This window comes from Chrysochloris asiatica, unplaced genomic scaffold (assembly GCF_000296735.1).
Source record: "Chrysochloris asiatica unplaced genomic scaffold, ChrAsi1.0 scaffold00443, whole genome shotgun sequence".
NCBI lineage: Eukaryota > Metazoa > Chordata > Mammalia > Afrosoricida > Chrysochloridae > Chrysochloris > Chrysochloris asiatica.
Genome location: NW_006408961.1, coordinates 887131 through 898532, shown reverse-complemented (window position 1 = coordinate 898532; position 11402 = coordinate 887131).

Genomic DNA, 11402 nt, shown 5'->3' with positions numbered 1-11402 from the left:
TTCAATAATCATGTGCTACAGTATTCCACTGTTGTTCATAATGTTTCCAGTGCCTAAAAAATTAGAATTAGTCAGTTTCTCCTTTTTCCTAGCTTTTCTTCATTTGGAAGCTCACTGTGGGTTACCCTACTGGTATTTAAAATACCTTTGGCATAGCTTCTACAATCAGAGTAACACACAAGCCACCAGAGTGTGACAAACTGACAGATGAATAATTGCATGTTTTATCAGTTGTAGCTTCAATAAGTTGCTTTTGCAAATCTGTGGAACAAGATCTATTTAAAATGTTAAAATGTAAAGGTTTCAGTTTGTGAACTAAAGTGCAACTAACACAAGTCATACTATTTTCAATAGATCATACACATGTGAAAATTGAACAGTGAAAAAGAATGACCACAAAATAATTTATGCATGTGTTGGAAAGAAGGGTAAAATGCCATGGTCTGCTAGAAAAGCAAACACATCTGTGTTGAACAGTCTACAATTAGAATGCCAGGAGGGTGAGATTTTGCTTCTGATACTTCTGACATTTTGTCAGGAGGAATCAGTCTCTGGAGAAGTGTATTATGATGGATAAATGAAAGGTCAGTGAAAAAGAGGAACACACCCAACAAGATTGATTGGCACAGTGGTAACAGCAGTAGGTTCAATCTTAACAGTGATTTTGAGGATGATGCAGGTTCAGAGAGGGTTTCATTCTGTTGTGCAAAAGGTTGTTATGAGAAGCAACTCAATGGCACTTAAGAACCAAATATTAATATACCTTTCCCTAGAGTTATGTATGAGTCCTGGTGTAGCACTGTGTGTTAATGAGCTGGACTGCAAAGTCACTATGAACTGCAAGGTTGATGGTTCAGGCTCACCAGCTGCTCCTAGGAAACACTATACAGGGTCGCTATGGATCAGAACCAACTCAATGGCACTTAGCAACAAGAATTATGTAAAATGTCATGAAGTGCTTAAAGATTCTTTAGATAATTTTGTATATTAAAGGCATGCTAAACTTAAAATGTAGCCTATTTATTGTAGAAAACTTATACCTTATTGAAGATAAACAGATAACTCTTAACAACATCATCAAATAAATTAACAAACACGTGTAAGTTCATTAAAATAATTGCAATACTTGTTCAGCTTGCATTTACAACTCAGCGTGTATATACCAAACAGTCCTCTCTGGTAGTTGGGAAGCTTCAATCAAATGTGTATCTTCACCACATAAACTACATCCAGTGCTGTTGAATTAATTCTGATGTATAGCAGCACTAAAGTAAACCTCAATTTATGCATCTAATTTTTGTTTCTTACTGTTCTAGTTTTCTAGTTTATTGCTTTTCTTATGCTAGCTTTTCTAGATCTTTTCCTTCATTTAATTCCTTCCGTCCCTGCCTTTTATTCTTTGTTATTGTTTTCAAAAATTCTGATTGCTTTTGCTCATAGAGCCAGCCTAGAAAACCAAAGAACATCAGGCAGTTTGTTCTTGCTATTGAGTTTATTAAAGATAAATCACACACACACACACATAATCCAGTAGCTGCAATTTTCCCTCCCTGTCAATTCTCATGAAATGTCTGCATAGAGATTACCTAGAAGACTGTCTTAGTTTAACATATTTTTATAGTTTCAGAAGTTTTACATCTGTATTAAATATGAGGGATTTATGAATTTTGGTGTCAATATATATTTTTTCTGAAGAAATACATCTGACATCTATGATTATATAATGGAAGTTAATGCAAAAATATTAGATTTAGACACTTCTTATGAGTTCTCCTTTACACAAAGTATGGTAAATCATTGTAAAGTTAATGATTACTGTACATCACTGCTACCATGTTATTGATATTCCTGTACTCATACATAAGCTACCCTAAAGAAATGATTGTTATTAATCAGGCTGAGCATATGCAAAATGTCTAAAACTTGTTCAATTCCACTACTGACTTAATTCATCTACTTCCTTCCAACAAATAAAATTGTCTGGTGGTTACAGATCATTACATGTCCCTACAAGCTCTTATTGCTGTTTGGTATTGTCCAGATGAGTCATATTCATTAGTGACCCTATTAGGTAAAATAGAATTGCAACATAAGGCTTCCTATACATTTTGTTTATGAAAACATTAACAGGTCTTTTCTTCCATGCAGTGGCTGGTGGGTTCAAACCACTGACCTTTTATTTCGTAGACTAGTGCTTAATTAACCATTGAATACCAAGGCTCATTATAGGCATTCTATTTTTAAAACAACAAAAACTTCATTAAAGAGAGCAATAATAAAAATGGGACTTTGCTGTTATTAGGTGCCAATGCATTGTGACTATATGTAAAATAGAATGAAACATTGACTGCTCCTGTGCCATCTTCAAAATTATTCATATGCTTTGACCTATTGCTGCTGTTACTGTGCCAATCCATTTATTGGGTGTCTTATTCTTTATTTCAAACACTTTATTTTACTTTATGAAACAGGATGTTCATCTACAATGTTTAGTCCCACCTGACAACATGTCTAAAGTATGACAGAACTATTAACTGTTCTGATATTCCCATTCTTCACAGTGAATCCATATTTTGTTATGATCCACATGATCAAACACCTTTATAGAATCAAAAGAGCACAAGTAAACATATGATATTAGTGAAAGTGTTTGATAATGTCAGTGTACAGTTGAGAAACCTTTGTTAGGAAAGGGTACATATTTAGATCTCCTTCAACCATTGCCATCCGTCCAAATTTGAGGGGCATAGACAAGGGAGTGGCTCCAGTGCTGCATCAGTTTGATGAATCATTTTAGCTTGATTTCCTTAAATTTCTGAAGCCTTCTTTTCCACCAATATTTCCAGTGATGCTTGGACCTCTTTCTTCAGAACCATTAGTTTTTGATTGTATGTTACCTCTTGAATTGGTTGAGACTCCATCTTTTATTTTGGTACAGTGACTCTATAATTTCCACCTTCTTTTGATGCATTCTGCATCATTCAGTATTTTCTCCATAGAATTTTCAACATTGTAAACAGAGATTTGAATTTTTTACTTTAGTTCTTTCAGTTTCAGAAAAGCTGAGCATGTTATTTATCCCTTTTGATTTACTAACTCCAGGACTATGCATGTATCATTATACTATTTCTCTTTGTCTACTCCAGCTGCCCTTTGACAGTTGCTGTTCAGCTCTTTTACTTCCTCATTTCTTCCATCCACTTTACCTTCCCTATTGTCAACAGATAGTTTCAGAGTCTCTTTGGGCATCTATTTGGATCTTTTATTTATTTCTAATCTTTTAAATGATCTTTTGATTTCTCCATGTATGATCTTCTTGACACCATCATGCAAATCTTCTGATATTCAGACATTAGTCTACATGTTAAATTGATAATTGAGTGTGTCTCTAGATTCAAGTGGGCCTCATAGACTTCTATTTCATATAATTAATTTTATTCTGCTTCAGCCTGAACTTCAAAAGAAGCAATTGATGGTCTGTTCCACAGTCTGTCCTGACTTTGTTTGGCTAATTTTATTAAATTTCTCCACTATCTCTTCAAACAGATGTAGTCAACTTGATTCCTGTGTATTCCATGTACTAAGGTTCATGTATATAGGAAAATTTTATGTTGCTTATAAAAGGTATTTGAAGTGAAAAAATCATTGGCCCTTCAAATTTCTGTCAAGAAATCTCTAGCATAATTTCTGTAACCAGGTCCATAATTTCCAACTACTGATCCTTCTTATTTGTTTCCAACATTAGCATTCCAATCACCAGTAATGGCCAATTCATCTTGATTGAGTCTTTGGTTAATATCATACTGAAGAATTTGGTAGAATTCTTCAATTTCATAATTACTGACTTTAGCAGTTGGTACATAAATTTGAATAATAATGGTACTAACAGGTCTTTCTAGTATATATATTGACATTACCCTCTCACAGACAGATGTTGAAATGTTCTTTTTTATGATTAATATGATGCCATTCCATTTTGTTTGTCATTCCTGGCATAGTAAATCATGATTGTGTGATTCAAAATGGCCAATACCAATCCATTTTGATCACTAATATCTAGGATATCAAAATTTATGTGTTCCATTTAATTTTTGACATCAAGAATATCACACATTAAGAGCAAAATGTCATTAAGAAGATAAGAAAGATGTTAAAGACCAAAATGGATGTTAGAAGAGTCACTGTATCAAAAAGAAATGGACTAAGAGCCAGTGGACAGGAGGCAGACTTACAGAATGTGTCCTTTGGAGGTATAAACTATTATATATGCCTGAGTGGGTTTTTTTAAGCTGAAGTGAACACGGAGAAATACTGTTAATTGATGGTATGTGGAGGGGATTATAATCATTGTAATGAAACAAGGTGTATGATTTGTTGAATGCAAAACTGATGATCTGCCCTATAAAATTTCACTCGATCCACAATAAAAACTTTTTAAAAAAAAGATAGAAATGGTCTATGTTCAAACACTTCAAGAGATAGCAAATTGTCAAGAGCCAATAGCACTGAAGAAACAAGTCCAAAATGCTTGGAAGGCACTGGGAAAGAACAAATCTCTGAGAATTGTTTAAAACACAAATTGAAAGCTTCCAACAAATTGATGCAACATCGGAGGCACTTTCATCTATACCAAGAAATTTGAAAGACACTTACCTGGCTAAGTGACTGAAAGATATCCATAAAAATGTCCATTCAAAGGTAAAACAACCCAATGGAATGGGGAAACCATCAGACAATATCATTAACATCATATGAAGTAAAATTTCGCTGGAGATAATTTAAAGATGGCTGCAATAGTATATTGACAGGGAAGTGCCAGATTTTTCAAGTTGGTTTCAGATGAGGATACGGAATGAGGGAGATAATAGCTGACATCAGATGGTTCTTGGCTGAAAGCATATAGTATATAAAAAGATGTTTACCTGAACTTTTAACTATGCAGTGGTTTTCACCTGTGTGGGTCATGACAAGCTATGGAGTGTGAGTATTCTGGAACAATTAATTGTGCTCATGAGCAACATTTATATGCACAATGAAGCATTAATTAGAACAGAACAAGGAGACACTAAATGGTTTCAAATCAGGAAAGATGTGTTCCAGGGATGAATTCTTTCATCATACTTATTCAATCTGTTTGCTAATCAAATAATCTGAAAAACTACATTAAATGACAAAGAACATGGTTTCAAAATTGGAGGACAACACATTGACAATGTAACATGCAGATGATACATCCTTGATTGCTGAAAGGAAAGAGGATTTAAACTACTTACTAATGAAGATCAAAGACCATAGCCTTTTTTGGGTTGCACATCAATATAAAGAAAATAAAAATCCTCACCACTGTACCAATAAATATCTTCATGATAAGTGAGGTAAAGGCTGAAGTTATCAAAGACTTCATTTTGTTTGGATCTTCTATCAATACTCATGGAAGCAGTAGTCAAGAAATCAAAGGACATTTATTTTAGTCAAATCTGCTGCAGAAGACCTCTTTAAAGTGTTCAAGAACAAAGATACCAGTTTGAGATCTAAATTGTGCCTCACCCAAGTCATGGTACTTTCAATAGTTTCACATGTGTGTTTTAAGTATAACAGGGAATCCCATGAGGGCAAGTTTCAGGTGAGATTTAAGGCTAAAATAGAGTGGGAAAGGCTGCTGAAGTTGGCAACTAATACGAAAGACTGTAGAAAAATTAATGCATTTGAGTGATGTTGTTGGAGAATAGTAAAAATACTATAGTCTTCCAAAAGGATAAACAACTTAATGTTGGAAGAAGTACAAGCAGAATGCTCCTTTGAAACCAGGATGGCAAGACTTTGTCTGACCTACTTTGGAATACATTGCCAGGAGGACCAGTCACTGGAGAAGCACATCAGGTTTGGTAAAGTAAATGGTGAGTGAAAAAGAGGAAGGCCCCATGAAAATGGATTGGCACAGTAGCAGTATCAGTGCACTCAAGGGTAACAATGGTTGTAAGGATGACACAAGACTGGGTAGTGTTACATTCTGTTGTCTGCGTGGTCACTATGATTTGGTGCCCACTTAACAGTATCTAACAACACAGCAACAGTAACTTTGATGAGGCAGCTATACTGTCACAGAATTTTGAATGCCTCCCAATTTGAAGGGCTTACTTTCTGGCACTTTGTCTGGAAATGTTTTGCTCCTATTGATAATATTTTCATCTTCCAGCAATGAATCTGATAATATTCCTATTATATTCATAAGGTTTTCAGTTACTAACCATTCAGATCTAGTCAGCCTCTCCAAGTCTATTTTAACTTTGAGTATTAGTTGAAACCTGTTCTCATGGGATTCCCTGTTGTACTTAAAATACTGGTGGCATAGCTGTCAGCATCACAACAACACACAAGACACTTCAGTATGACAAAATGACAGATGAATGGTGGTAAATGTAATTTAATATTTACTAAATGTTAGCTATGTTCTCAGACCTTTACTGCTTATCACATATTCTATTTATTTCTGATAGCAACCCTACATTATAGTTATTATACTCTCCATTTTACACTTGAGAGTTTAGGTAGCTTTTCCTAGAGTTTACAATTAATGTACAAAAAAAACATAAGCTGTAAATCTAACTTGTTTAAATCTAGAACTAAGCTTCTTAAAAAATTTTGATCTCCTCATTAAAAAAATAAATAAAAAATAAAAATGAAAAAAAACTAGGAGTTTTCTTCATCCAGTGATTAAATGAGACATAAACTTTGCTCTTTATACAGTTAAAAATGAATTTTGTATAACATATAAACAGTTTTTATTCAGATTGTTAACTCCTAGATATTTATCTGCTCAACTTTCTGACTTAGATCATAGCTATAGACTTCCAATTTTGTGGCAGCAGAGCAGAGTCAGGTAGGACAGGCTCCATGGGGGAGGGGCTGAAAACCCAGAGAAACTGCTCTCACAGAACAGCACCAGAGCTCTTGATCTGGTATTAGGTTTGAGGCATCAGTTTCCTGCAACTGACAGTGGAAAAATCACAGTATAAAGGAAAATATTGTGATTTAGGACTCAGTCAAGACACAGGACTCCCTCTGTGTCCATCCAGCATGTTCAGAGGTCAGAAGGTGGGGCTACAGCCAGACCAGCACAGGGAACCTACACTAAAACCAACCTGCACAGTGACATTTGCAAAAGGAGGTGTGGGGGGATTCTACACATTTTTCCTCCTCTTCCCTGCAGCACCTTCTTTGCCCAGCCCTGATGCTTTCAGGCGGGTGATGCACACCCATGAAAAAGTCCAACTTTGCGACCACAGCTTTCCCATGACACAGAGAGAAAGAGCCACATCAGTCCAAGGGCAAATTATTTGGCTGCTGCTTTTGACTACTGCCTGTGGATCCCAGTCCTAAAATTAACTTGTGAGGGACCCTTTACTCCTGCCTATCCAGCAAGAAAAAAAGCAAATTTGGCCTGACAGACAAACTATATGAACAAGCTGTAAAACCCCAACAAAAAACACACAATGATTTCAAGAATTATGCTGTGCACATGTAAATACCTAATTGACCTTCAGAGAAAAATAGCAGATAATCATTCTCCCGTTAACTTCTCAATATTTATCTGCACACCTCTATGGAGTCCCAGTGTGGCACTGTGGGCTAATATGTCAGACTGCTAAGTCATTTGAACTGCAAGGTTGGTGGTTCAAGCTCACCAGCTGCCCCTTGGAAAGCCTATACAGGGTTGCTATGGGTTGGAATAGACTTGGCAGCACTTAACAACAACAACAAGGAGCTCTGATAGAGCAGTGGTTATGAATTGTGCTGCTAATCTCAAGGTCAGCAGTTCAAAACTACTAGCTGTTCCATGGGAGAAAGATGAGGCTTTCTGCTCCAGTAAAGATTTAAAGGGTCACTATGAGTTGGAACTGACTCTGTGACACATAACAACAACAGCAATGATGGTGACTAGAGGAGGGGCCTTAGCGAGTGGACACCCCCACCCATGACTGGAGGCTTGGTAGGGTACACACAAACTGGCTGTATAGCAAAGTGACTAGCCAGTCAGCCACAGTTTTACTTTTGTTTCAAAGTGGTGGGTTTTGTCTCTGCTTTTATATTGCTGTGCTTTGGGATCTTTTGATTACACATTTTTCCTGGAGGTAGGATTTTTTTCTACCTATGTTGCCCTATATGGCCACAGCAATCATGGCCATATAGCCAAGGTACAAGCATATTCCATAATATTCAACCATTGAGACAAGAGCCAATAACAACTAGTAAGCATTACAGGTGAAAAGGAAAGCCTATCACCTGGATATATCCACCAGGAGACACCCAGTAAGCTTAATAACACAGCAACAAACATCTATTTAAGCATTAAAAAATCCACTTAACTATTACAAACACAACAAAAGATATCAAAACATGTCCAAAAACAGAAAAGAGTAACTGAAACAAACCAGCTGGAGACACACAAAGGCTTTCCAGAAGAGGAAGAGCAGGTTTTGGATTTTCCTGAGAAGGAATTAATAAGAATGATTTGGAAATAAATTCAAATGATCTGAAAAGGGGTGGAGGAAAAGTCAGGAGAGTACTACAAGAGCAATCAAACAAGATCAATATAGCATTGGAAACAATTTAAAATCTGCAAAAAGAGATCCAGATGATTAAAAATAAAATATCAGAAATGGACAATACACTGAAAGATGAAAGGAACAAAATTGAAGAGATGGAAGCCAAAGCTAGTGAGCTGGAAGATGAATCTCTCAACACTGCTAAGACAGAAAACAAGCAGGAAAAAAAAAAAAATCTAAAGAGATTATAAGATTCATGTTGGGTAACAAGAAGTGGAACAACTTAAGAATAAAAGGCATTCTGGAACAGGAAGAATCAGAGAAGTCCACAGAGGAGATAGTTAAAGAGCTTCTGGCAGAAAATTTCCCTAACATCTTGAAAGATGAGAAGATAAACATTCAAGAAGCTGAATATACACCAAGAAGGATAGTCCCTAAAATAAAATCACCAAGACATATAAAAGTCAAGCTCTCCAAAACCAAAGACAAGAGATTCCTAAAAGCACCCAGGGAACGGAGAAATGTTACTTACAACAGCAAGCAAATCAGATTAAGCTTTGACTATTCAGCAGAAACCATGCAGGCAAGAAGGCAATGGGGAGACATATACAAAATCCTAAAGGAAAAACCTTCCGACCAAGCATTGTCTATCCAACAAAACTGTCAATCAAATACGATGGTGCAATCAAAACATTCCAGGATAAACAGAAGCTAAGAGATTTTGTCAAAGCCAATCCAGAGCTTTAAAACATGCTAAATGGAGTTCTTTGAACTGAAAACCAATAAGAACAGAAAACAATCAGAGATTGAAAGACATGGCAACACCACCTGATACACAGATGACAGATAGCAGAGTCCGGAAAAGAACAAAAGTACAACAACAAATTCAAAGGAGCAGGGAAATAAACTGAAGATCAAAATAATACAATGTCAAAAAATGGAAGAATGTAGGAACAGAGATCCAGGTGGTGGGGATGTCAGGTAGATTACAGGCTACAATAGATTGTCTTAAATGGAGAGAAAAGTTGATAGACTGTAAGTTAACCCCAAAGAAAGTTAATACATCACAACTTACTGTGAAAATGAACTTCCAAGCAGAACAAGCAAAGATGAAAACTAAGAAGAAACCCAAAAGAAATTGCAAAAAACCACAAACTCAGCACAAGAAGGAATGCAGCACAACGGAACAAACAGCATTACCAAAAAATTAAAATAATGGCAGGAATGAATTTATACGTATCAATAATTGTATTGAATGTAAATGGATTAAATTCACTAGTGAAGAGACAGACAGTTACAGAATGGATGAGACAATAAGAACCTTCAATATGCTGCGTGCAAGAGACACACCTTACACACAAAGACAAAAGCAGACTAAAAGTTAAAGGACGGAAAAAAAATATACCAAGCTAACTGCAAAAATAAACACGCTGGAGTGGCAAAACTAATCTCTGATAAAGTAAACTTTAAGACAAAAAATAATATAAGAGGTAAAGAAGAATATTATTTCATGATCAGAGTCCTGGTGTGGTGCTGTGGGCTAATGTGCCAGACTGCAAAGCTGTTTGAATTGCAAGATTGGAGGTTCAAGCTCAACAGCTGCTCCTTGGAAACACTATATAGGATTGCTATGGGTCGGAACTGACTTGACGGCAGTTGGCAACAAGAACATCTCATGATCAAAGGATCAATTTAGCAAGATGGCATAACCATAATAAATATCTATGCTCCCAATTACAGTGCTCCAAGATATATGAAGCAAACTTTACTAGAATTGAAGAAAGAAATAGATAAATCTACAATTATAGTGGGATATTTTAATATGCCACTTTTGGAAAAGGGAGAGAACAAGTAGACAGAAACTCGAAAAAGTTACACAGCACAATCAATCAACTTGACCTCATAGATGTGTACAGAGCATTCAACCCAACAACAGCACAATATACATTCTTCTCTAGTGCACATGGAACAGTCTCTAGAATTGACCATGTGTTAGGTCACAAAGGAAGCCTCTATAACTTTAAAAACATCAAAATACTACAAAGCATCTTTTCAGAGCACAATTCTATGAAACTAGAAATGAACAATAAAAAGACCAAGGAAATAAAGTCGAATACATGAAAACTGAATAACACCCTGCTGAAAATGGACTGGGTAAAAGAGAAATTAAATGCAAATTCAAAAAGTCCTAGAAACAAATGAGAATGAAAAGACAGCATACTAAAATCTTTGGGAAATGGTAGCTTGGATGCCTGGTGGCCGCGGGAGGGAGGGGCTTTGCTGGGGTGGGGTGGGGGGACAATACACAATTTGGAGTAGGCAAATGGAAAAACAAGGTGGTTGGGAAAACAGGCAGGTTCGAATGACCTAGTAGAACAAAGAAAATGATGATATATGCACAACCTTGGAACAACAGTGATTTGGGATACAGGGACTGAGGCATGGTTTGAATGGGTAAAAGAAGGGAATAATGTTAAGATGTTTGGTTGTCTTTTGAATCTTGGTTTCCCTTGCCTACCATTGTAAAATAGACACTTGAGGGAGGGTGGGGAAGGTGGCCAGAAACATCACAATAGAAAGCTTGTAAGTCTGTCTTCACACTATAACTGATTGGAATATCTTAAAGGGGGCTCGAAGCTTTACAATAAAAGAGGTCTCCTGTGGAGCTTTTGTGTTGCATAAGACCATAGGTGGAAACCAGAACCCCATCAAGAATTGTCTGAGGTGGGAAATTTCCACTGGAAAGGACAAGTAGACCAGCGTGGAGCAGCTAGAAGAACAGAAGATACTTTGTGAAGAAAGTTCAGCAGGAAAAATTAGAAACAATAAGAGCAGTCTGATTGATTACTACAAGAA